This window comes from Oncorhynchus mykiss, chromosome 2 (assembly GCF_057628025.1).
Source record: "Oncorhynchus mykiss isolate SJ-2025 chromosome 2, ASM5762802v1, whole genome shotgun sequence".
Classification (NCBI taxonomy): Eukaryota; Metazoa; Chordata; class Actinopteri; order Salmoniformes; family Salmonidae; genus Oncorhynchus; species Oncorhynchus mykiss.
This window is the reverse complement of record NC_143023.1, coordinates 91,358,109-91,383,943: the sequence shown is the minus strand read 5'-3', so window position 1 is coordinate 91,383,943 and position 25,835 is coordinate 91,358,109. Positions and strand designations below refer to the sequence as shown.

The following is a 25,835-nucleotide window of genomic DNA, read 5'->3' as shown; positions in this document are numbered from 1 at the left end:
GGCAGGGCAGGGCTTTCTCCTATAGAGCTCCATTTTTATGGAAAGGTCTGCCTACCCATGTCAGAGACGCAAACTCGGTCTCAACATTGAAGTCTTTACTTGAAGACTCATCTCTTCAGTGGGTCATATGATTGAGTGTAGTCTGGCCCAGGAGTGGGAAGGTGAACGGAAAGGCTCTGGAGCAACGAACCGCCCTTGCTGTCTCTGCCTGGCCGGTTCCCCTCTTTCCACTGGGATTCTCTGCCTCTAACCCTATTACAGGGGCTGAGTCTCTTTCTTTCTTTCTTTCTCTCGGAGGACCTGAGCCCTTGGACCATGCCTCAGGACTACCTGACATGATGACTCCTTGCTGTCCCCAGTCCACCTGGCCGTGCTGCTGCTCCAGTTTCAACTGTTCTGCCTTATTATTATTGGACCATGCTGGTCATTTATGAACATTTGAACATCTTGGCCATGTTCTGTTATAATCTCCACCCGGCACAGCCAGAAGAGGACTGGCCACCCCACATAGCCTGGTTCCTCCCTAGGTTTCTTCCTAGGTTTTGGCCTTTCTAGGGAGTTTTTCCTAGCCACCGTGCTTCTACACCTGCATTGCTTGCTGTTTGGGGTTTTAGGCTGGGTTTCTGTATAGCACTTTGAGATATCAGCTGATGTACGAAGGGCTATATAAATTAATTTGATTTAATTTGATTTGATCTTCAGTTTTCTCCTTTCACAGCCATTAAACTCTGTAACTGTTTTAAAGTCACCATTGGCCATATTGAAATCCCTGAGCTGTTTCCTTCCTCTTCAGCAACTGAGTTAGGAAGGACGTCTGTATCATGGTAGTGACTGGGTGTATTGATACACAATCGAAAGTGTGATTAATAACGTCACAATACTCAAAGGGATATTCAATGTCTTCTTTTCTCTTTTATTTACCAATAGATGCCTTTCTTTGCATGACTCCCAAGTGGTGCAGCGGTGCATCACAGTGCTAGCGATGGTCTCACAACCAGCAGTGATTGGGAGTCCCATAGGGCGGCGAACAATTGGCCCAGCGTCATCTGGGTTACAGGAGGGTTTGGCAGGGGTAGGACGCCATTGTAAATAAAAATTTGTTCTTAACTGAAAAACTGACTTGCCTAGTTAAATAAGGTTTGTTTTTTTTTGTGTAAAAAATTGCAAGGCATTGGAAAACCTCTCTCGTCATTCTGGTTTAATCGGTGTTTGAAATTCACTGTTTGACTGAGGGAACTTAATTGTATGTGTTGTGTACAGAGGTGAGGTAGTCATTCAAAAATCATGTTAAACACTATTATTGAACACAGAGTGACTCCATGCAAATTATTATGTGGCTTGTTAAGCACATTTTTACTCCTGAAATTATTTTGCCTTGCCATAACAAAGGGGTGAGATTCTTATTGACTCAAGACATTTCAGCTTTTCATTTTTTAAATAATTTTGTAAACATTTATAAAAACATAATTATTATTCCACTTTGACAATTTAATCCATTTTAAATTCAGGCTGTAACACAACAAAATGTGGATTAAGTAAATAAATGGGAATACTTTCTGAAGGCACTGTACTGAAATTAGACCACCTCTAGTAATGTATAGCATTCGCTAGCTACCTATTTCACTCTGAAATGGTGTATAACAAATCAATGAGGGAGCAATATATCCAGTATGTCTTCTTGAGGCTGGATAGACACATCTAATGAATGGATTTCAATGGCAAGAGCTCTTTCTCTAATAACTTTGCATAAATCCATGTTCACCTTTAGCCTTCATGTAATGCCAAACCAGACCAACCTCCATTAGATTGACAGATTATACAGACAGAACATAGAATATAATGCAATGAATTGCTAGTTCACTTACAGCCTTACTCAAAACTTAATTAGCTATTTTGATATTACAGTCTCAATAAAAATATATAACACCTCGTGTCAGTGGAATGCCTAAATAAATAAAGGTCAATAAAGGAATTAGCAGAAAATTGTTTGAGGTCATTTCAAAGAAAAGCCAGTGACATTTCGGATTTAGAAAAAGAGAATGTCTTGATTGACACTTAAACATTTTGCAATTATCCTGCTGAATACCTCTAGACAGCAAAAACTTCAGGGCAGCAACATCACAACAGTCATACAAGGAACATAAACCGCTGTGATCCACATTGAACACAGTGTCAGGATAGAATCCATAACAGACACAAGGCCAGGTCTTCCTTCAGATAAAAAAAAGAAGCCACTTGAGACACCACTTGAATCTAGTACAGTGCATTCGGAAAGTATTCAGACCCTTTGACTGTTTCCACATTTCGTTACATTACAGCCTTATTCTATAATGGATTAAATAAATGTTTTTTTCATCAATCTACACAAAATACCCCATAATTACAAAGCCACATTTTCAAAACGTATTAAAAATAAAATAAATATCATATTTACATAAGCATTCAGACCCTTTACTCAGTACTTTGTTGAAACACCTTTGGCAGCGATTACAGTCTAGAGTCTTCTTGGGAGTGATGCTACAAGCTTGGCACACCTGTATGTGGGGAGTTTCTCCCATTCTTCTCTGCAGATCCTCTCAAGCTCTGTCAGGTTGGATGGGGAGCATCGCTACACAGCTATTTTCAGGTCTCTCCAGAGATGTTTGATCGGGTTCCAGGCTCTGGCTGGACCACTCAAGGACATTCAGAGACTTGTCATGAAGCCACTCCTGTGTTGTCTTGGCTGTGTGCTTAGGGTCATTGTCCTGTTGGAAGGTGAACCCTCACCCCAGTCTGAGGTCCTGAGCACTGTGGAGCAGGTTTTCATCAAGGATCTCTCTGCTTTCCACCGTTCATCTTTCCCAAGAACCTGACTAGTCTCCCAGTCCCTGCCGCTGAAAAACATCCTCACAGCATGATGCTGCCACCACCATGCTTCACCGTAGGGATGGTACCAGGTTTCTACCAGATGTGCCGTTTGGCATTCAGGCCAAAGAGTTCAATCTTTGTTTCATCAGACCAGATCAATCTTGGTTTCATCTTCCGCCTGGCAACTCTACCATAAAGGCCTGATTGGTAGAGTGCTGCAGGGATGGATTTCATTGTGGAAGGTTCTCCCATCTACACAAACATCTTCCATTTTAGAATGATGGGAGGCCACTGTGTTCTTGGGGACCTTCAATGCTGCAGAATGTTTTTGGTACTCTTCCCCAGATCTGTCTCAGCTGTCTCGGAGCTCTACGGACAATTCCTTCAAAATCATGACTTGGTTTTTGCTCTGACATGCACTGTCAACTGTGGGACCTATATAGACAGGTGTGTGCATTTCTAAATCATGTCCAATAAATTGAATTTACCACAGGTGGACTCCAATCAAGTTGTAGAAACATCTCAAGGATGACCAATGGAAACAGGATGCACCTGAGCTCAATTCCGAGTCTCATAGCAAAGGGTCTGAATACTTATGTAAATAAGATGTTTCAGTTTTTTATTTTTAATAGATTTGCAAAAATTTCTAAAAACCTGTTTTCGACTGTGTCATTATGGGGTATTGTGTGTAGATTGATGAAGATGTATTTTTATTTAATCAATTTTAGAATAAGGCTGTAACGTAACAAAATGTGGAAAAAGTCAAGGGGTCTGAATACTTTCTGAATGCACTGTAATTCAACCTAGCACATCCAACCTAGCTGTACAGTATGTCAACAAACATCTGAGACAGGGAGAGACAGCGTTAAAAGCACAAACACCACACACACACACACACACACACACACACACACACACACACACACACACACACACACACACACACTTAATGTGTTGTGAAATCTGTTGTGTAATGCATTGCAATGTTTTTTAAATTGTACAACTGTCTTCATTTTGCTGGACCCCAGGAAGAGTAGCTGCTGCCTTGGCAACCGCTAATGGGGATCCATAATAAATACAAATACGTACAAACACAGAACAGAGGAGCTGCTGACCCGGTCTGAACCAGTTCTCTGTGATTTATGGTTTATGGTCCCAAGGCAGACACACTTTTGTTCTTGGGGGTCATAAATCTCCTGCACCTCCAAGCAGATCAGCTGACTATCCTTGGCAGGCCAGCAGACACCCTTACGCTTCGCTTAGTGCCATCTGTAGACTACTGTACAGTAGGCTATACCTCTCAACACACACACACACACACACACACATAGTAAGTAGCACGCACGTGCGCACACACACACACAGTAGGGAAAAAGTGATGACTTGTTGTGGGTCTGCACACACACACACACACACACACAGAAACCACCGCTATATTTAGCCCCATCCATAAGAGCTGTACATTACACCTCTTAACACAAAGAAGCAGAATCCTCCTCAAACAAACCCCAGTGCAGGCATGGTAGTAAATCACAATGAGTAGACAGACAATAGTATGTGATAAAGACAAGCAGAGCACCATTCATTCCAGCATTTAAAACATGCTAACAGTGCTTCTATGGTTTACCTGTGTGTGCCCTCCACAGCTCTAGTCCCAATGTGATATTCCAATAAAATTATTGAATTCACTCATGAAGTAGAGAATTTACATTGAATTGAAGTCGAATTTGAACTATCTTCAAGTTATGGAAATGTAATTGAATTGGAATTAGACTGTTTGAACTGTTTGAATTGGAATTGAAAACATCTTTGGAATTGAATTGAAATGTAATATTAGTACATTTTCCAGTGAATGGAATTAATGCACTTAGTATCAATGGACTGCAGGATTTATTTTAAATAATTTATATTATTTAGCAGTATGCTAAATAGCAGTATACTGTAGCAAGTATGCTGTAGCAAGGTTGTCTGAACAGTGACATGATTAGCCTGAAAGCCCAAGCGAAATTAATTTGAATTTGTGGAATTGTTGGGGATAATATTTAATTGAGAATTGAATTCTTGGGATTGACCTAACATTAGATTTGAAAGGAATTTAATTATATCTGAATTCAAAGACTGACCTTGGATTTTATTTGAATTAAATGGAATTGACAGGGAGAGGGAATTTAATTAGAATTGCACTGTAGACTGATGCCTTGAGCACACTATAACGTTATGTATCTATGAGTCATTCTGTAATACAAGACTGTGGCACTGTGTGCACCTACATTGGCTGTTTTGTAGGTGGAGGCTCTAGCTGTGTGCGTGGGGGGGGGTGACATGCACCTTCTCCTTCCAAAAAGACTAAACAGCATGTTGAATACAATGATTTGGATGACAAATTTAACCACCTGAAATTAGTTACTTCCACCAGACCACAGACATTTGGATGGATCCTTTGTACACAAGACATGAGACAACTCACTGTCACAGAAAGGAGTGCAGGGAGGGAGTGAGGAAGACAGAGAGAGGGGAGGCAGGGACAAGAATGACAGACAGTGACAGCAAGAAATGACACAGAGGGGGAGGCAGGAAGGAGAGTGACAGAGGATTGAGAGAAAGATGCACAGAGAGAGAGAGAGAGAGAGAGAGAGAGAGATATCTGCCTCTATGTCTACCTCTAACAACGACATAAAACAGCATGCTGAGGGGAGAGATCGTGATCATCTGAAGTCGCTGGTAGCAGAGAGAGGATACAGGATGCTCAAGCTTTACACAGCAAACGATGAAATATCACAGCTACAGGCATTTACACTCACTCACCTGCCGGCTGTATTGCTGTACGTTTAAGAAGTGTCTCTCTCTGCTCTGTCTCCTGTCTGTTGTCAGTGTGAGGAGCGTGAGGGAGTTCTGCCGATGTTCTGTGCTGCACGCTGTCACCAGTCTAAATAATCTCCATGACTCACACAAGAGCAGATCATTGGCTCTCCAAAACAGTGCCGTAAACACTCATAATGGCAATCGGTAGCCGCGCTCTCTTTCTCTCCCTCTCTCTCTCTTTCGCAACCACCCCTCTCTCTTTCTCTCCCTCTCTTTCGTAACCCCCCCCCTCCCTCCCTCTTTCTCACAGCCCAACTCCTCACCAAGGTGTCACTAACTGTTTCTGCGCACCCTGCTTCTCTTTAGCTCTCTCTTCCTCTCCCATCTCCGCTCTCCAGATTGTCCGTCTTAAAGAAAGGGAGGTGTTGGGAAAAGCTAATTATAGTTAAGGGTCGCAGCAGCGGGACAGGCTTCGTGAATAATACATGAGCTCAATATTAAGAGGTGAATGACTACCTGGAGAAAACATAGGCACTAGGGGATGACAGGAACCCAATTACATTCACTTAGCTAGGAACATCCTGTTGTAATTATGTACATGATGGAGGATGGAAGAGGCTGAGGTAAAAGATTCACTGTAGCTTTTGAGTCAGTAAAATGAGAAATTCTAATTAAGATCGCAGAGAAGGAGAACATCTTTTAGCATTACAGAGAAGAAAAACATCAGATAGCTTACATTAGAGCAATGACTGTAAATACGAGTCTTTACATTGGTTCATATAAAGTGCATCACCTACAGGCAGATTGCCTGGCAACCTAAACTCCTTGCTCCGGCCAAACGCAATGCCAATGGAAATCCATTCTCGACCATCTGATTGGTCCCAGAAACCGATGGGTTGGGCCAGAGCCAGAACACACGTGGGTAAAGCGGTGGATAGAAAACTTGTCATTGGCTTTGATAATGTGATTGGTTAGAGATGATCCAATCGCTGATGACTTTCTTTTGTACAACACCCCTCATTTTGTCTCATGTCACCACAAAGGACTTCAATGATGGCAGTCTCAGACTGAAGTATGTAGCAAATGATAGAGCTGCAGAAGAATTCAGTTTGTCATCAGGCAAATAAGATACTCATGAAAGGGTCAAATATTGTAAATGTAATTTCAAAAATAAATATATCTCTATTAAATATATTGATTGGTCATTTGTCTGGTGTCAATAAGTCAGCAGTGTTGTTTTATTGCATCATGGATCTGTTGTAGGCTATTGGAGTATCTGTCCATAGGACCACTTTAAGTCGTACACTCCACAGAGTTGGGCTTTACGGAAGAGTGGCCAGAAGAAATAAAGAAATAAGAAAACACGTTTGGTGTTCGCCAAAAGGCATGTGGGAGACTCCCCACACATATGGAAGAAGGTACTCTGGTCAGATGAGACGAAAATTGAGCTTTTTGTCCATCAAGGAAAACACTGTCTGGCGCAAGCCCAATACCTCTTATCACTCCTTGATAAGAGGCATCATGCTGTGGATGTTTTAATAGGCAGGGACTTGGAAACTGGTCAGAATTGAAGTAATGATGGATGGCGCTAAATACAGGGAAATTCTTAAGGGAAACCTGTTTCAGTCTTCCAGAGATTTGAGACTGGGACGGAGGTTCACCTTCCAGCAGGACAATGACCCTAAGCATACTGCTAAAGCAACACTTGAGTGGTTTAAGGGGAAACATTTAAATGTCTTGGAATGGCCTAGTCAAAGCCCAGACCTCAATCCAATTGATAATCTGTGGTATGACTTAAAGATTGCTGTACACCATCGGAACCCATCCAACTTGAAGGATCTAGAACAGTTTTGCCTTGAAGAATGGAAAAAAAACAGTGGCCAGATGTGCCAAGCTTATAGAGACATACCCCAAGAGACTTGCAGCTGTAATTGCTGCAAAAGGTGGCTCTACAAAGTATTGACTTTAGGGGGGTGAATAGTTATGCACACTCAAGTTTTCTGTTTTTTTGTCTTATTTCTTGTTTGTTTCACACAAAAAACATGTTTTGCATCTTCAAAGTGTGGAGGCATGTTGTGTAAATCAAATGATACAAACCCCCCCAAAAATCTATTTTAATTCCAAGTTATGAGGCAACAAAATAGGAAAAATGGCAAGGGGGGGGTGAATATTTCCGCAAGCCACTGTATGTGAAGTATGTTGGTTGGGGGGATGGGATGGGATGGGAGGTTGGGGGTGGAGGCCCACTTCTTTTTTGTTTTCTTTTCCTGTTCATACTGAATACTGAATTTATTATTATCAATTTGTAATTATGCACCTTTTGTAATATTTATTTGATTAATTCTCATCTTGTGGTCTTCTTCGTCTGAGTGGCAGCCCACAGGTACAATAAGTGAAATAATGAAAAAAATGGAACAGTATGAAATTATATTAATTAAAATATTGTACCTTTAACCCCCCCCCCCCCCCCCTCCTCAGACTGTAGGGTACACAATAGACCTGCGGAAGAATTCAGTTTGTCATCAGGCAAATAAGATACTCAAGAAAAGGAAAAACATTGCAAATGTAATTTTAAAAATAAATGTGTCTCTATGAAATATATTGATTGGTCATTTGTCTGGTCTCCATAAGTCAGCAGTCTTGTTTATAGCATTATGGATCTATTGTAGGATATAATTATCCTCTGTGATGCATACAAGACTTTGGTAAAGACCTGACATCAATAAAAGAAAAAGCCTTGAAAGAAGCAACATAAAACAGTTCCTCCAATATCCAATTCACTTTTACGCCTCTGTCTCAGAGGAGAAAATAATTGGGTAGAAATAATTGTTTCCCTGACAGCTACTGCTGGAGTGCTCTAGGGTAGCATAGCCTTGCCTTGAATTAACTAGCCATGCAAATCTCATGCATGGTGTGTCAATGCTATAGTAATTATTTCCCTGAGGTGTAAACGTCAGTGGCAAGAGAAGTGTATGCATTTCATATTATTAATGTATTTAATAATTATGGTGACTACCTATCAGGCCTGGGTTCAAGTACTATTTCAAATATCTCAATTACTTTCACATACATTCTGAAGTAAGTATTCAGATTACCTTTATTGGAAAAATCAAGTAGTTGAATAATACAATGTATTTGGAAATACACTTGGAAAGTATTTGAAAATACTCACATACACTGACTCAAATACACTGCCATACATTTAACCCAGGTATTTGAAAATAGTATTTAAAATACGTTTTTGAAAATTATTTTAAATACAATTTGGAAGACCATTTCATTATTTTTTTTTTACAAATAACCATGCAAACATTCCAATAAAAGTATTTGAAAATACTAAAATACACAGAAAAAAGTATTTAAAATAACAAATACTCAAATAGAGATGTATTTAAACGCAGGTCTGCTACCTTTATGAAAACGTGGAGCGAGCTTAATATTAGATCAGGTAGCTTTTTTAATATGTTCCATGTCAACTAGAGCTGGGACGATAAACCAAAAATGATTGACACTGACCACACCGACGACTTATCGTGGACATTTTGTTGATATAATTAATTACGATAAATCACCTACAGCATAGGGCCTTACTTGAGAAATTACAAGTTTGTTTGCTGGTTGGGGGGATGGGATGGGATGGGATGGGAGGTTGGGGTTGGAGGCCCACTTCTTTTTTTGTTTTCTTTTCCTGTTTATACTGAAATTATTATTATTTAAACTCTAAAAAATGATCTGAATGATCAATATTTTGTAATTATGCACCTTTTGTAATGTTGTTTTATTTTCTCTTCTTGTTGTCTTCTTCTGAGTGGCAACCCACAGGTACAATGTATGAAATAATGAATAAAACAAATATGGTGTCACTCCCTGACCATAGAGAGCCCTTGGTTCACTATGGTGTAGTAGGTCAGGGTGTGACTAGAGGGTGTTCTAGGTTATATATTTCTATGTTGGTGCTCTTGGTATGGTTCCCAATTAGAGGCAGCTGATGTCCGTTGGGGATCATACTTAAGGGTTCCCTGTTCCCACCTGCTTTGCGGGATATTGTTTTTGAGTGAGTGCATGTTGCACCGCAGTACTGCACGGTCGTTGTTTGTTTCTTGGTTTGTTTTAAGTTTCACTAAAAATAAAGATGTGGAACTCCAATCACGGTCTGTCTCTCCACACGATCGTGACATATGGATTCAATATGACATTATATGAATTTAAATATTGTACCTGTAACCCCGCATGACAGAAATGTAGGAATTCAAAAAGCATTCATATAGCTTTTTTTGCAAAGAATATATGCCTACTATGCTTATCATATAATTAGATTACACTCAATAGGGACAATCAAGTGCATGACAGCAATTCAGACATGAATGTATGAAGCAGCTGTTTGGCTTGCAGTCATTTCCAGGTCAGATGAGTACGGGGTTTGGGCACCTGCGTTGTCTGAAATGCCTGGTAATAAATTAGTGACGACAATTCGCAGCTCCGGTAGCAGGTGCAACATTCCTCCTGTTTTGAATGGACTTTCCCAAGGCACCTTGTACTACTGTTGACTGTTGTGATAATGCTATTGTCTCTTTGAGTTCAAAATTGTAATTGTGTACAAGTTGCCAGCTCATTATTGGAAAAATAATTTACCTGAAGTCGTTAGAGGCACTATTTTTCACAGTGCAATAGTAGATCTTATCTGTATTGCGTGGCACTATAGCTTAGGGGGTGTGTCCAAAACATATTTTGGGGTATTTTCACGAGGGATATAAAAACACAATACTTGGCGGTGGAGTAAAGAAATGCTGTGATATGAAGAGACACATCTATTTTAAAAACTTGAGTGAGAGAGCAACAATTACGGTTCCTACCTTCTGGTCTGCATCTGTCACGTCAAGCTCTGTGCCCTTGGCCTGATGATCAAAGCCTCCACTGTAGTGTCATAAACAGCTGGCGTGATAGGGGGTGGGGGGTTGATGCCTTCATAAATAAGCTATTTCAACTATCCTCCCCATACACACGCACGCACACACACACACCCCACCGTTAACAAACACATGAAGAGTTTAGGTCTTTGTTCTTTGTTTCCACTGTCATTGACGTATATTTAATGGAGGACTCTGTGTCTTCTCGTCTTTGATTCCTTTGGCACTTTCATGCTGCTTACAAGCACCACATTACCCCTCATTATCATCTCCACCATGCTCACTCCACTGCAGACAACTACTGGTTCCTCGAAGATCCCTCTGAGGAGCCATGAGCATTAATTGCAATCTCCGCCATCGGCTCAATGGTACACAGTTCCATTATATAATCCATAGCCTCTCTCCTTTGCTGTGTGCTATTGTTTGTGCCGGCTATGTTGAATATTATTCATCCCTCACTGTGGACCGTTTACTTTAGCTGCTTGCAAATGGCAGCGGATTCCCTACATAGTGCACTATACTTTTGACCAGAGCTCCAGGGGCGCTGGACAATGGTGACCCTGGCTGTGACCCCACTCCCTGCGGGTGTCTCAGGGGGAGTTGGGATATGAAGAAACACATTTCCATTCCATTATTATTATTATCTCTCACTATACTACAGCCAAGTCCTTTCATGTATCTGCCAATATCCTCCCCCCTGAAGGCTGAATGACATAATGCCTCAATAACACAGTGTCTTTTGTAGTATAAACGCTACGGGCGTAACGATACACCTATTTGTACCAAACTGTTCAGTACAGGGAACTCGGTTTGGTCCGCACTGTGAACGCGAATGAATACATGAAAAAATATATTTAAATATATTTAGGCAAAGCCTACGCTGTGCTGTATGCCGCTTGATGAAATCTGAACTGAAAAAAACATTTCAGGCTATTCTTTTAAAACAACTAGAGCCTATGTGCACAATGTAATCCAAATTCAAATCTTAATTGCGGAATTTCAAACTATCCATTTGTGAGCCGGGAACTAGTTCTGTACGATGGCGATTGGTGGGGTCAATAAACCAAGAGGATCCTCCATCATCGTTTAAATCTCCAGTTTGGGAAAATGTTGGCTTCCAAGTAGATTACAACGGCGATGGACAAAGAGCTGTGTATAAAACGTTAACATTTGTTGCCACTGCTCATCGAGAACAGCCTATGTTGCTGCCAACACCTCAAACATTTTGATACATTTACGCCAAAATCACCCCAATATTCCTACCACCGGAGCCAGACAGAAATGCAAAGAAACAACAACACAACTTCGCTTCCCCTCTGCATTCAAGCAGCTCTTCACAGCTGATTCTGACCAGGCTAAGGAAATTCCAAGCGCGATTAGTGTTTATAGCCGTGGATATGCGCCTATTCTCAGTGATTGAGAATAGACGGTTTTAGCACCTTGTGAAAGTGGTAGAGCCACGTTACGAACTTCCGTCTCGCACCAATTTCAGCAAACAGGTAGTACCTGCTCAATATAAGCAAGCCAAAGCCAAAGTTTTCAATGAATTGGCCAATGTACCCTATGGTGCACTTACTGCAGATGGTGGACCTCCAGGGCTACAGAGAGCTACTTAACAGTGACAGCCCCATCACATTACCCCGGAGTGGGAGGTGAAAAATACTGTGCTATAGACACACCGCCTTTATGAGAGTCACACACCTGTGAATATTTTTCTCTTCGTTTACATATTGACTTTACACACATATTGCACTTTATTTTAGTGTTTTTTTTATGAGTAATCGTGTGTTTTCACAATCAGGAATACCAACACTTTGTATTTTCTTGAATAAACAAAAATTAACTCCAGTAACTGTTGGCATTTCATTTTCACCGCTGTACCAAAAGCGAACTGAACTGTGACCCCAAAACCGCAATACATAATTTAACCGTGGGCTTGGAGAATTGTTACACCCCTAATAAACGCATCAAAATCAAGATTCAGATTACAGTTCATACAACCTGGATGTTAAAAGACAGCGATGGCACTTTTCTCTTCAGGGATGGAAGTGCATTTTGGTCCTGCAGACCCCTCTGGACATAACTGATAGATATGCAACATATGCATTCAAAAGGGATATTATTTTATCAGGTTTTATCAGGTTTGAAGTTATAGCCTACTGTATAGCCTACAAGTTGCATAAATAATACACAGATAATTTATAGTACTACAGGTTAATTGGTAAATCAATCCAAAGAGCATAAATGTATGCACATAATGGGAATTATTATGACATTTTGAAACTACTCATCTAAGATACTATATTTAGCCCCATGTGACGATAGGGGAGAGTGGGATAAGTTGAGCCTTTTTTAAATTCCGCATCACTCCGTCAAGGGAAATATAGTATTCTCTCTAACAAAGATATCTTCATGTATTTCCGGATGTTGTGTTTCCCTATAAATAATCAGAATTCATGTAAACATAACCGTTTTGAAAACATAGCTGTCCAAAAAAAGTGGTCTCCTGGCACCGTGTGTGAGGTAAGTTGAGCCGCAGGATAAGTTAAGCCGCCTACACATTTCTGTACTGAATTAAATATTACCATTATCTTTTTAAAACCAAGTCTATCTTTATTTCCCAAACAGAATTCAACACGATCACAATTGTTTTATTGTCTTTTAATCATTTTAAGTATATTTTAACACAGGCTTAACACCTAACAAACAATGTACTTTTTGTAACACCTTTAAAGAGCGACTGCCTTTAAAAAGCAACAAATCCCTTTGAAAATGGCCTATGTGGCATTGATTTGAGTCAGAAACTGTTATTCTAGTGTCAAAATGTACTACAAAGGGTAAATAACATAACTTGGGCCATAGAGTCAGTCTGGTCTAAAACGGAGTTTGGAACATCCGTGCGTCAAAACGGGTAGTTTATTTGACAATGACCATTTGCCCACTGACATGAACAGCTGTGGTGATTGCTCTCTATCAAATAGCATAGAGAGTGAGAAAGACGTGCCCAGCAGGTCTGACTTTATTTACTTGAGAAATACTGAACCAAACAACTTACAGTAAGTAGGTTGATATAAAATTGCGCAACCAAAACATCCTCGGCAAAAACGTCAAAATGTATTACAGATTTCTTGAGTTATCTTAGATTCATTCTGGGGATTTTGAGGAAGTGAAATAGGCTTCCACGTCTACAGCGTATCATGGGGTACAAACATCATCAACGAAATGTGGAATCAGTCAGGAAATACACATCCAAGACTGAAATCTTGTTTTTCGAATGAGCAACAGAAAAACATCTTTAACATAGGCCAGGCCCTGTTGTTACCTCATATCCCAGCGATAATGCCTTGCATTACGCCTGGGAAGAAAACACTTCAATTTGCTCAACTTGCCATTGGCTCAACCATTGGTTCAACTTACCCCATGGCCATTGGCTCAACTTACCCCATGGCCATTGGCTCAACCATTGGTTCAACTTACCCCATGGCCATTGGCTCAACTTTCCCCAAGGCAAACATTTTGTCTATATTAGCCCATACAGTTACAAGGTTTCACTATCATATTGAAGCTTATAGAGACCCCAACTGATGTATGAAACAATCTTAAAATGATCTCTAACACAATAAATAAATTTGACTTAGTGAAAATCTGTTTTTTGGACCTTACTTCACACTTTTTCCATGTGGTTTGTTCTTTCACAAACTCCATGAAAGAAAGATTTCTTCCTAAACATTTGGTCAAATAATTAATTTTGTGTATGGTTTCCCAGAAACGTACTATTTTGGATAAAAATGAACCCCCTCTCCCCCAATTTAAAGTGAAAACCTAGCTATAACTGCTTCAAAATACATTTTTATGTTTTTATTTAACCTTTATTGAAGTGCTTCAAAAGAAACACAACTGTATGAGATTATAACAGCAGTTAAACTGTGCCAAGACTACTTCAGCACGTTGTCTCTCATTGATTACATGGTTACAGATATGGACATTGTATTGCTAATGCAGCCAGCGAGTGCGGCAGGTAACCAACTAAATGATTGACACAGCAAGATGCAGAAATGAACAATGGAAAACGGCGGGCTGCCAAAGGCAACCCACACAAACGAGTGGCTGGAGATGCTATTAAATAAAGAGTGAATCACTTAAAATGAGTGAGTGCTTGACATTTTTTGACAAATGTATTTAGCGTCTCTCCTTACAGTACCCTCTGCCATCAACGATGCCATCTGTGACTCACAGCACATTACATTATAACGGTGGTTAAAGAGCACAAGCTTCAGAACATGAACTTTTCCTCATGACAATAGCAGTAAAATCAGATAAAAAAATATAAAACTACACCTTACGGTACAGTGGAGACAAACACACACACACACACACACACACACACACACACACACACACACAGGCACAGACACACGCATACACACACATGATAACATACGCATTATACACACAAGTACACATGGATTTTGTGTTGTAGATACAGTATGTGGTAGTAGAATAGTGTTGTGAAATCTGTTGTGAAGTGTAATGTAATGTTTTTAGTTGTATATAACTGCCTTAATTATGCTGGACCCCAGAAAGAGAAGCTGCTGCCTTGGCAGGAACTAATGGGGATCCATAATAAACCCCAGGAAGAGAAGCTGCTGCTTTGGCAGGAACTAATGGGGATCCATAATGTACCCCATGAAGAGAAGCTGCTGCCTTGGCAGGAACTAATGGGGATCCATAATAAACCCCAGGAAGAGTAGCTGCTGCCTTGGCAGGAACTAATGGGGATCCATAATAAACCCCAGGAAGAGAAGCTGCTGCCTTGGCAGGAACTAATGGGGATCCATAATAAACCCCAGGAAGAGAAGCTGCTGCCTTGGCAGGAACTAATGGGGATCCATAATAAACCCTAGGAAGAGAAGCTGCTGCCTTGGCAGGAACTAATGGGGATCCATAATAAACCACATGAAGAGAAGCTGCTGCCTCGCAGGAACTAATGGGGATCCATAATAAACCCCGAGGAAGAGTAGCTGCTGCCTTGGCAGGAACTAATGGGGATCCATAATAAACGCCAGGAAGAGAAGCTGCTGCCTTGGCAGGAACTAATGGGGATCCATAATAAACCCAGAGGAGGGGTAGCTGCTGCCTTGGCAGGAACTAATGGGGATCCATAATAAACCCCGAGGAGGGGTAGCTGCTGCCTTGGCAGGAACTAATGGGGATCCATAATAAACCCAGAGGAGGGGTAGCGGCTGCCTTGGCAGGAACTAATGGGGATCCATAATAAACCCCGAGGAAGAGTAGCTGCTGCCTTGGCACGAACTAATGGGGATCCATAATAAACCCCGAGGAGGGGTAGCTGCTGCCTTGGCAGGAACTAATGGGGATCCATAATAAACCCCGAGGAGGGGTAGCTGCTGCCTTGGCAGGAACTAATGGGGATCCATAATAAACCCTGAGGAGGGGTAGAGCTGCTGCCTTGGCAGGAACTAATGGGGATCCATAATAAACCCCAGGAAGAGTTGCTGCTGCCTTGGCAGGAACTAATGGGGATCCATAATAAACCCAGAGGAGGGGTAGCTGTTGCCTTGGCAGGAACTAATGGGGATCCATAATAAACCCTGAGGAGGGGTAGCTGCTGCCTTGGCAGGAACTAATGGGGATCCATAATAAACCCCAGGAAGAGTAGCTGCTGCCTTGGCAGGAACTAATGGGGATCCATAATAAACCCTGAGGAGGGGTAGCTGCTGCCTTGGCAGGAACTAATGGGGATCCATAATAAACCCCAGGAAGAGTTGCTGCTGCCTTGGCAGGAACTAATGGGGATCCATAATAAATACAAATACAAATCAGATCAATTCAGCAATGCCTCGCCAGTGTTCAACAAGATGCCTCTATGATGATTTTTAACAGCAAATAATGAGAACATTTGGCCACCATGTGACTATCTCTGTGTCCTGATATTTTACATAGTATAGTTTGTTTTATTAAGAATCTTTTATTTTAGCTTCAAGTTCAAAATCTCAGACTGCCAAGTGAAAGGTGAAATGATCGGTAGAGCAAAAATAATCAACCTGTGCCTCTCAATTCCTTGTAGACATTGTGTTAATTCCCCAACACCAGCAGTTTGACAATCACAGGCCCTCCTATTAAATGTTCAGTGTATTAAAAACAGACATCTAATTATCATTCTCTCAATGGGAATGTCTTGGACTAGCATGCTGTTAATTTGTCTGTCAACCGATATCAACAAACCCCCTTTTGATGTCAAACTGCAGAATAAAGGAACTTTATGGGGCGATAAACACTTGACTGTTGATGGAATGTCTCTAACACTATAGCAGCTCCTAGATAGTTGCTTCTATCTGTTTTAAGGGAACAAAAGAAACGTCACTTGGCTCACACCTTGTTACACCTTGTCACTCAGAACTTAATTTTGAGATATCTGAAAACATGAGGCCAACAAGTTTGAAAATAGGGTGTAAAAGCAGGAATAAGGGCTTGAATTGAAAGGGGCATTCAAAAGGATACCCTTTGAAAGAAAATACCATTTGTGGCAGTAACTACACAGTGGAATAAAATTGCTACCTACATGAAAAGCCCATTTGATGAAAAAGTTTGTTTTTTTTCTATTCAAAATCTTGTATCTAGGGATGCAGCTTTGAGGGCCATCACACATCTCCACTCAAAACTAAAATCTCAAATCTTGAGTAAACACTGCAAGCAGGGCAGACAAAAGCACTGGTGACAAAACGAGGAAGGGCATACATACAGCCGGTTCTTTTTCGATTTCTACCTCTTTTATAAACATGTAATTCAAGCCCTGCATCAGCATGATGCTTAGTGAACCAGTTAAGCACTCGGCGGCCATCAGAGCTGCATCTCTGATCCCACCGAGATGGGAGCTAGATCCATGCCTAGAGTGTTAAGAGTCTTGGGCTGCGAATCCAAATGGCACCCTATCCCCTATATAAAGAGGGTCCTGATCAAAAGTAGTGCACTAAATAGAGACTATGGTGCCATTTGGGACGCATCCTTGCTTTCCACTGCTAATCTTGGCATTGGTGCTTGACTTACTGTAGTAATCCTGCTTAACATGGCAAAGTCCACACAGACACAGTCCATTCATTCATACAGTCTGTCAGCAGCTGGCTCTAAGGCCTCTTTACACAGGCTGTGTGTCCAAAATGGCATAATTTCCCCTATATAGTGCACTGCTTTTGACCAGAAGTAGTGCACTTTATGGGGAATAGGGTGTCATTTGGGACGGCCGCAGCAGTGACTGGATGCACAGAAACAAGAGGTGCAGCCAGAAATCCACTTTCACCGTCACAGACAGTCTTCATTTGTCAATGATTACGGCTCACAGTCTCACATCCTTACTGTCACAGTAAGCTTGATGGCTTCCACACAGACACCGAAAGGCCGACTAGATATTCATTGGCCCCTCTGACCTTATCCTCCTCGGATAATCATAGTGGCAAGCCAACGGAAAGACATTATAAGGAAACTGCTCTTGACAATTATTTGTGGCATTTGTCTAACCTTTCACAGAAAGATGCGAAAGATACTGGAGATGCTGCCTGCCTAGTTCATCTAGATGGCCGCTCAGATGACTCACACACTGTCTATGGACCCTTTGACAGTCAACAATTAAGAATATGTAGAACAAAATGTCAGTCTTGATTATTTTATTTTTAGAAACACACATTTAACATGCCGTTATGAAATGTGCTAAACTGAAAAGAGAAGAAACTGAAACCTTTAGATTTGAAGTATACATGTAATGTGAGTATACGTTCTGTTAATCAGAGGTTCTCAACCTGGGGGGTACTTGGCCTATCCACAGGGGGTACTTAGGAAGACTCAACATAGACCTGTTTGTAAAATGCAAATGAGGTGGTACCCTGGGAAGTGCAAAATGCAATCGGGAGTAGGGCTACACAATTAATCGAATTCACATCGAAATTACAATATTAAAGTGCAATATACATATCACAAGAGATATCAATTTCACATTATTTTGAAACGCCACGTCCATTTTTACAGTTTACTCCGTCTGCGTGTAACGTCCGTTTTTATAGTTTACTCTATCTGCTGTAACGTCCGTTTTTATAGTTTACTCTGTCTGCTGTAACGTCCGTTTTTATAGTTTACTCTATCTGCTGTAACGTCCGTTTTTATAGTTTACTCTATCTGCTGTAACGTCCGTTTTTATAGTTTACTCTGTCTGATGTAACGTCCGTTTTTATAGTTTACTCTATCTGCTGTAACGTCCGTTTTTATAGTTTACTCTATCTGCTGTAACGTCCGTTTTTATAGTTTACTCTGTCTGCGTGTAACGTCCGTTTTTATAGTTTACTCTATCTGCTGTAACGTCCGTTTTTATAGTTTACTCTATCTGCTGTAACGTCCGTTTTTATAGTTTACTCTATCTGCTGTAACGTCCGTTTTTATAGTTTACTCTATCTGCTGTAACGTCCGTTTTTATAGTTTACTCTGTCTGCTGTAACGTCCGTTTTTATAGTTTACTCTATCTGCTGTAACGTCCGTTTTTATAGTTTACTCTGTCTGCTGTAACGTCCGTTTTTATAGTTTACTCTATCTGCTGTAACGTCCGTTTTTATAGTTTACTCTATCTGCTGTAACGTCCGTTTTTATAGTTTACTCTATCTGCTGTAACGTCAGTTTTTATAGTTTACTCTATCTGCTGTAACGTCCGTTTTTATAGTTTACTCTATCTGCTGTAACGTCCGTTTTTATAGTTTACTCTGTCTGCTGTAACGTCCGTTTTTATAGTTTACTCTATCTGCTGTAACGTCCGTTTTTATAGTTTACTCTATCTGCTGTAACGTCCATTTTTATAGTTTACTCTGTCTGCGTGTAACGTCAGTTTTTATAGTTTACTCTATCTGCTGTAACGTCCGTTTTTATAGTTTACTCTATCTGCTGTAACGTCCGTTTTTATAGTTTACTCTATCTGCTGTAACGTCCGTTTTTATAGTTTACTCTGTCTGCTGTAACGTCCGTTTTTATAGTTTACTCTATCTGCTGTAACGTCCGTTTTTATAGTTTACTCTATCTGCTGTAACGTCCGTTTTTATAGTTTACTCTATCTGCTGTAACGTCCGTTTTTATAGTTTACTCTATCTGCTGTAACGTCCGTTTTTATAGTTTACTCTGTCTGCTGTAACGTCCGTTTTTATAGTTTACTCTATCTGCTGTAACGTCCGTTTTTATAGTTTACTCTATCTGCTGTAACGTCCGTTTTTATAGTTTACTCTGTCTGCTGTAACGTCCGTTTTTATAGTTTACTCTATCTGCTGTAACGTCCGTTTTTATAGTTTACTCTATCTGCTGTAACGTCCGTTTTTATAGTTTACTCTGTCTGCTGTAACGTCCGTTTTTATAGTTTACTCTATCTGCTGTAACGTCCGTTTTTATAGTTTACTCTATCTGCTGTAACGTCCGTTTTTATAGTTTACTCTGTCTGCGTGTAACGTCAGTTTTTATAGTTTACTCTGTCTGCTGTAACGTCAGTTTTTATAGTTTACTCTGTCTGCGTGTAACGTCCGTTTTTATAGTTTACTCTATCTGCTGTAACGTCCGTTTTTATAGTTTACTCTATCTGCTGTAACGTTCGTTTTTATAGTTTACTCTATCTGCTGTAACGTTCGTTTTTATAGTTTACTCTATCTGCGTGTAACGTCAGTTTTATAGTTTACTCTGTCTGCTGTAACGTCAGTTTTTATAGTTTACTCTTGTTTGTCGTCTCTCTCCCTCTTTTCTCTTGTGGCTGGTTCCCATACACACAAAGCCCCGCCCCCTGTCACTCAAGCAGCGAAGTTCCTCCTCCACGCTGTTAGTTTCACGATATACTGAGTGTATATGACATTGGCTTCCGTGATATAGACTGACCAGGTGAATCCAGGTGAAAGCTAGGATCCCTTATTGATGTCACTTGTTAAATCCACTTCAATTAGTGTAGATGAAGGGGAGGAGACAGGTTAAAGAAGGATTTAAGACATGGATAGTGTATGTGTACTATTCAGAGGGTGCCAGGTGCACCGGTTTAAATGTGTCAAGAACTGCAACTGTGGGAAGCATTGGAGTCAACATGGGCCAGCATGCCTGTGGACCCTTTAGACACCTTGTAGAGTCCATGCCCCGACAAAATGAGGCTATTCTGAGGGCAAAAGGGGGTATAGCTCACTATTACGAACGTGTTCTTAATGATTTGTAATCTCAGTGTACGTTTGCATGCTGTTCTGTTAGGTCAAATGCCGTCAGCAGCCTGTTCCAAACAAAAACAATGCTGCCTTCCACTTTGCTTCTTAATATAAATCATTTTGTTTCTAGGATTCCAAAATATATTGGGGGGGGGGGGGGGGGGGGTACAGTAAGCTAAAATGTTTGCGAACCACTGTTCATTTTGGAGAGTGGGAAAAAAACATGGATAGTTGACTGGTTACACAATTTCAGTCTAGTAAGAAATTAGGGCTCAGACACACCAATAGTGTTTGCTGGCCGAGAGTACTAAGCACCTCTGAACGCAATTTGCAAACCGAGTGTTCACCGATTTTAGATGTAGAATCACCTGAAAATGTCAGCAGTCAGACAGCGGGTGGCCCCCTAAAACACAGCGCCCTGAATAATCGGCAGACGAACGCTAGAATCAGTGCTATGTGTGTGAGCCTGTAAAATTCTAGTCAAGGAGCAACTAAGTATGAGTCCAGGTGAAGGGCGTGTATCGAGGACCTTAGAAAAGCTTCCATTTAACGATGTTGTTATAAATTGTTGTAAATTCTCGTGTTTATGTAGGAGATGAATAATAATAGGCTAAGAGACAGCATTATGACACAATTATAACAGAAAACATATATTGTAATGTAATACTTGTGATACTGCTGTATTAAAGGTTTTAATGATCTGTTATTGATTTTTGGTATGTGAATTCAGATGAATTCATTTAGTTAACCTTACTCAGTGTGTCTTAGTATTTAAAAAAAAGTAGTTTCATCACGATGCAACACCCGTCACAGTGACCCCTGATGATGAGCCACACGCAGTCTGCAGCCAACAGAATCCAGAGCTGCTGCTGCACAGTAATGAGTAGCTGTTTGGCCACAGGCCCCTTAGATGAGCCATGGTGCTGTCACTCTCACCACCCCAGGACACAAGCTGTTCTACAGAATTAGGAAAACTACAGCAACTACTACTAGCTACTACAGCAACTACTACTAGCTACTACAGCAATGTATGAACTACTATTTAGATATGAGGACTACAGCAATGGATGTGTTTTGTTTTGTGTTACATGTGTGCCCTCTGCAGTTTATTCAACAATAATAGCCTATCTCAAAGTTAGACATTCTTGACTCCTGTCAATCTAACATTGTTGAATGAAGTAGGTTGCTTCTTTTTGGAATCTAACTGTATTTATACACTGAAGTGAAGGTTATTATAGGCTAACCTACTGCAACTGTATTTACAGTAGATGTGGGCTATACCTCAGGATAACCTTAAAAGCATGGGTAAGAAGCCAAGTTTGTAGTATTTGTGTGTAGGCTAACATACTTTATGTGTAGACCAGTGAAATAACGTCTTACATTCTTGCTTGGGCTATTTATCTACAGTAAAGCTCCACATCCATAACATTGCCAATCTTAAAAACATTGCAGATATTACTGTATACGGAATATGTAAAAATAGGTTACTCACGTCAAAACATAATGTCGTCGTTTTACCCCGCGGAGTATGTTGTCATGCTTTACTTCTCTGCAAACGCATCTAATGAAACCGTCGAGTGCTCGCTTTACGGTAGCCCTACAACTCTGCTACAGTCAGTCTTCAGCTCTTGAATTCTTTGCTGCCGTAGAAGCGCCGACCGACCTGTCCCGAGTGTCTAAGGGTTCTCCTCCCTCTCAGATGAAGGAATTCTAGAAATATACAATATATGAAACCTTAATACAACAGTTGCATCACTACATGTATGGAGGTGCTGCGTATTGTCTCGCTCTCCTCCCTTCGACTGCAGGGAGACTGGAGGCAGCGCGTGGACCAGTGATGCTTAACGCGCCCAGATTGGAGAATATGGTAACTGTCTATCTCATCCTATGTCGCTAACAGTTTCCATAAACCACCTGTGTAAACTATAAAGCTTTACGAGTCCGTTTACAGCGACTATTATATTGAACATCTACAAGGCTTGCTTGCTTTAATGATCTTTTTCAAAAAACATTTTAATTGATAAATAATTGATAAATTATGCATTAAATCATTAATAAATGTAGGCCTATTAATTTCAAAACATTTTTAATATGGTGTGCCAACAATGAGTCATTTTGCATTCCAACATTGTAAACCTTGTTGCATGATGAGAGGCTTGGGGACTTTAATTATAAGGGAAAACATGCATTAATGATTTAATTCCAGACATTTGTATTTGAATTTGTATTTATTAGGGATCCCTATTAGCAGCAGCTACTCTTCCTGGGGACCAAACACATTAAGACACATGACATATAAAACAATACATCATATAACATTATTACACCACTACATACACGTATCTACAATACAAAATGTATAATACCACCATACAACAATATTACAATATACATGTGTGTATAGTGTGTGTGTTATCATGTGTGTGTGTGTGTATGCATGTTGTCTGTGCCTATATTTATGTTGCTTCACAGTCCCTGCTGTTCCATAAGGTGTATTTTTACCAATTTTTTTAATCTGACTCTACTGCTTGCATCAGTTACCTGATGTGGAATAGAGTTCCATGTAGTCATGGCTCTATGTAGTACTGTGCGCCACCCAAGGTTTGTTCTGGACCGGGGGATTGTGAAGAGACCTCTGGTGTCTTGTGGGGTATGCATTGGTGTCCGAGCTATGTGCTAGTAGTTTAAACAGCTCGGCATTCACAAGCTGTCTGTAAGCTGTCTGTAAGAATTTGTTCTTAGCTGACTTGCCTAGTTAAATGAAGGTAAAATATATATATATTTTTATAAACAATTCAGCTTGTCAAAACTTCGTACAAAAACTTTGAGCCAGGAGAGATTGACATGCATATCATTAATGTTAGCTCCCCGTGTACTTTTAAGGGCCAGCCGTGCTGCCCTGTTCCGAGCCTATTGTAATTGTTGTATTGTTTTCCTAAGTCCCTCTTTGTGGCACCTGACCACACGACTGAACAGTAGTCCAGGTGCGACAAAACTAGGGCCTGTAGGACCTGCTTTGTTGATAGTGTTGTTAAGAAGGCAGAGCAGCACTTTATTATGGATAGACTTCTCCTCAACTTAGCTACTGTTGTATCAATATGTTTTGACCATAGTGGTTACTCCAAGCAGTTCAGTCACCTCAACTTGCTCAATTTCAACATTATTCATTACAAGATTTACTTGAGGTTTAGTGTTTAGTGAATGATTTGTCCCAAATGTAATGCTTTTAGTTTTAGAAATATTTAGGTCTAACTTATTTCTTGCCACCCACTCTGCAACTCTGAAACTAACTGCAGCTCTTTGTTAAGGGTTGCTGACATGGATAGTGTTGAGTCATCCGCATACATAGACACACTGGCTTTACTCAAAGCCAGTTGCATGTCATTAGTAAAGATTGAAAAAAGTAAGGGGCCTAGACAGCTGCCCTGGGGAATTCCTGATTCTAACCTGGATTATGTTGGAAAGGCTTCCATTAAAGCACACACTCTGTGTTCTGTTAGACAGGTAACTCTTTATCTAAAGCCATAACACATGTGTTTTTCTAGCAGCAGACAAGAGGTCAAGCCAGAGCTGGCCCTGGGTCTAAGGTAAGGTTGCTGTCTCCCTGGGCACATGTGTATTCAACACCCGGTTGCATGCGCTTTCTTCTCATATTTATGCACACATCAAATATATATATTTTTTTACCTTTATTTAACTAGGCAAGTCAGCTAAGAACAAATTCTTATTTTCAATGACGGCCTAGGAACAGTGGGTTAACTGCCTTGTTCAGGGGCGGAATGACAGATTTTTACCTTGTCAGCTCAGGGATTAAATCTTGCAACCTTTCAGTTACTAGTTCAACGCTCTAACCACTACGCTACCTGCGCCACTATGATCGATAATGTCAAAAGCCACACCAAAATCTACCAAACAGCCCCACAATATTTTTGTCATCAACAATATTGGAATGACTTTTGCTTCCCTCCAGGCCTGAGGGCATACACTTTCTAGCGGGCTTAAATTCAAGACATGACAAGTAACAGTGGCAAAATCATCAGCTATTATCCTCAGTAATTTTCCATCCAAGTTGTCAGACCCTGGTGGCTTGTCATTGTTGATAGACAACAATCAATTTTCACGTCTTCCACACTCACTTTATGGAATTCAAAAGTACAATGCTTGCCTTTCATAATTTGGTCAGATATAATTGGATGTATAGTGTCAGCGTTTGTTGCTGGCATGTAATGCCTAAGTTTGCTAATCTTGCCAAAGAAAAAATAATTAAAGTAGTTATTAGTAGGTTTTGTGATGAATGAGTCATCTGATTCAATGAATGATGGAACCGAGTTTGCCTTTTTGGCCAAAATGTCATTTAAGGTGCTCCAAAGCTTTTTACTGACATTCTTTATAGAATGTATTTTTGTTTCACAATGTAGTTTCTTCTTCTTTCTATTTAGTTTACTCACATGATTTCTCAATTTGCAGTATGTTTGCCAATCAGTTGTGCTGCCATACCTTTTGCCTCATCCCTCTCAACCACATCCCTTTTCAATTCCTCATTAATCCGAAGGGGATTTAACAGTTTTTACAGTTGTTTTCTTAATGGGTGCATGCTTATTAGTAACTGGAATAAGCAATTTCATAAATATTGCAAGTGCAGCATCTGGTTGCTCGTCAACATAAGAATTACTACAACACTTCTTATACACTATATGAGGCCCAGCCTTTTCCTAGATATGGATACTATATTGTGATCACTACATCCTATGGATTTGGATACTGCTTTAAAGCACAATTCTGCGGCATTAGTAAAGATGTGATCAATACATGTTGAACATTTCACTGCTTCTTCATCACACCCAAAACACTGTACCTTATAAAGTATGCTATTTCTTGCACATTGTATGAGCCATGGGATGATGAACTACACCTCTATTCTCCTCAGCTGAGTCAGATATGAAACAGATTTGCCCCTGTGGGCTCAGTTTGTTCCTGTGTCAGCCACGGTGCTCTCAGTCTCAGGTCAGGTCTGTCCAAGAGCACAGAGGTCGGTGAGAAACCACCATGAGCCAGTCAG

The 25,835-nt window shown here is 40.5% G+C and overlaps 1 protein-coding gene across 2 annotated transcripts in view; it reads right to left on the bottom strand.

The window, feature by feature from the left end:
- The window catches only part of LOC110499683 (alpha-1,3-mannosyl-glycoprotein 4-beta-N-acetylglucosaminyltransferase C), a 173,527-nt gene extending 150,873 nt beyond the window's left edge, over nt 1-22,654 (bottom strand). The window contains exon 1 of one of the 2 annotated variants that reach the window (XM_021576735.3): nt 22,269-22,654. The gene's annotated coding sequence lies outside the window, so the exon portion shown is untranslated. Of the gene's footprint in view, nt 1-5,652; nt 5,887-22,268 lie in introns of those variants that run through there. The other variant, XM_021576736.3, reaches the window with a different exon arrangement.
- Nucleotides 22,655-25,835: the final 3,181 nt, after the last annotated feature.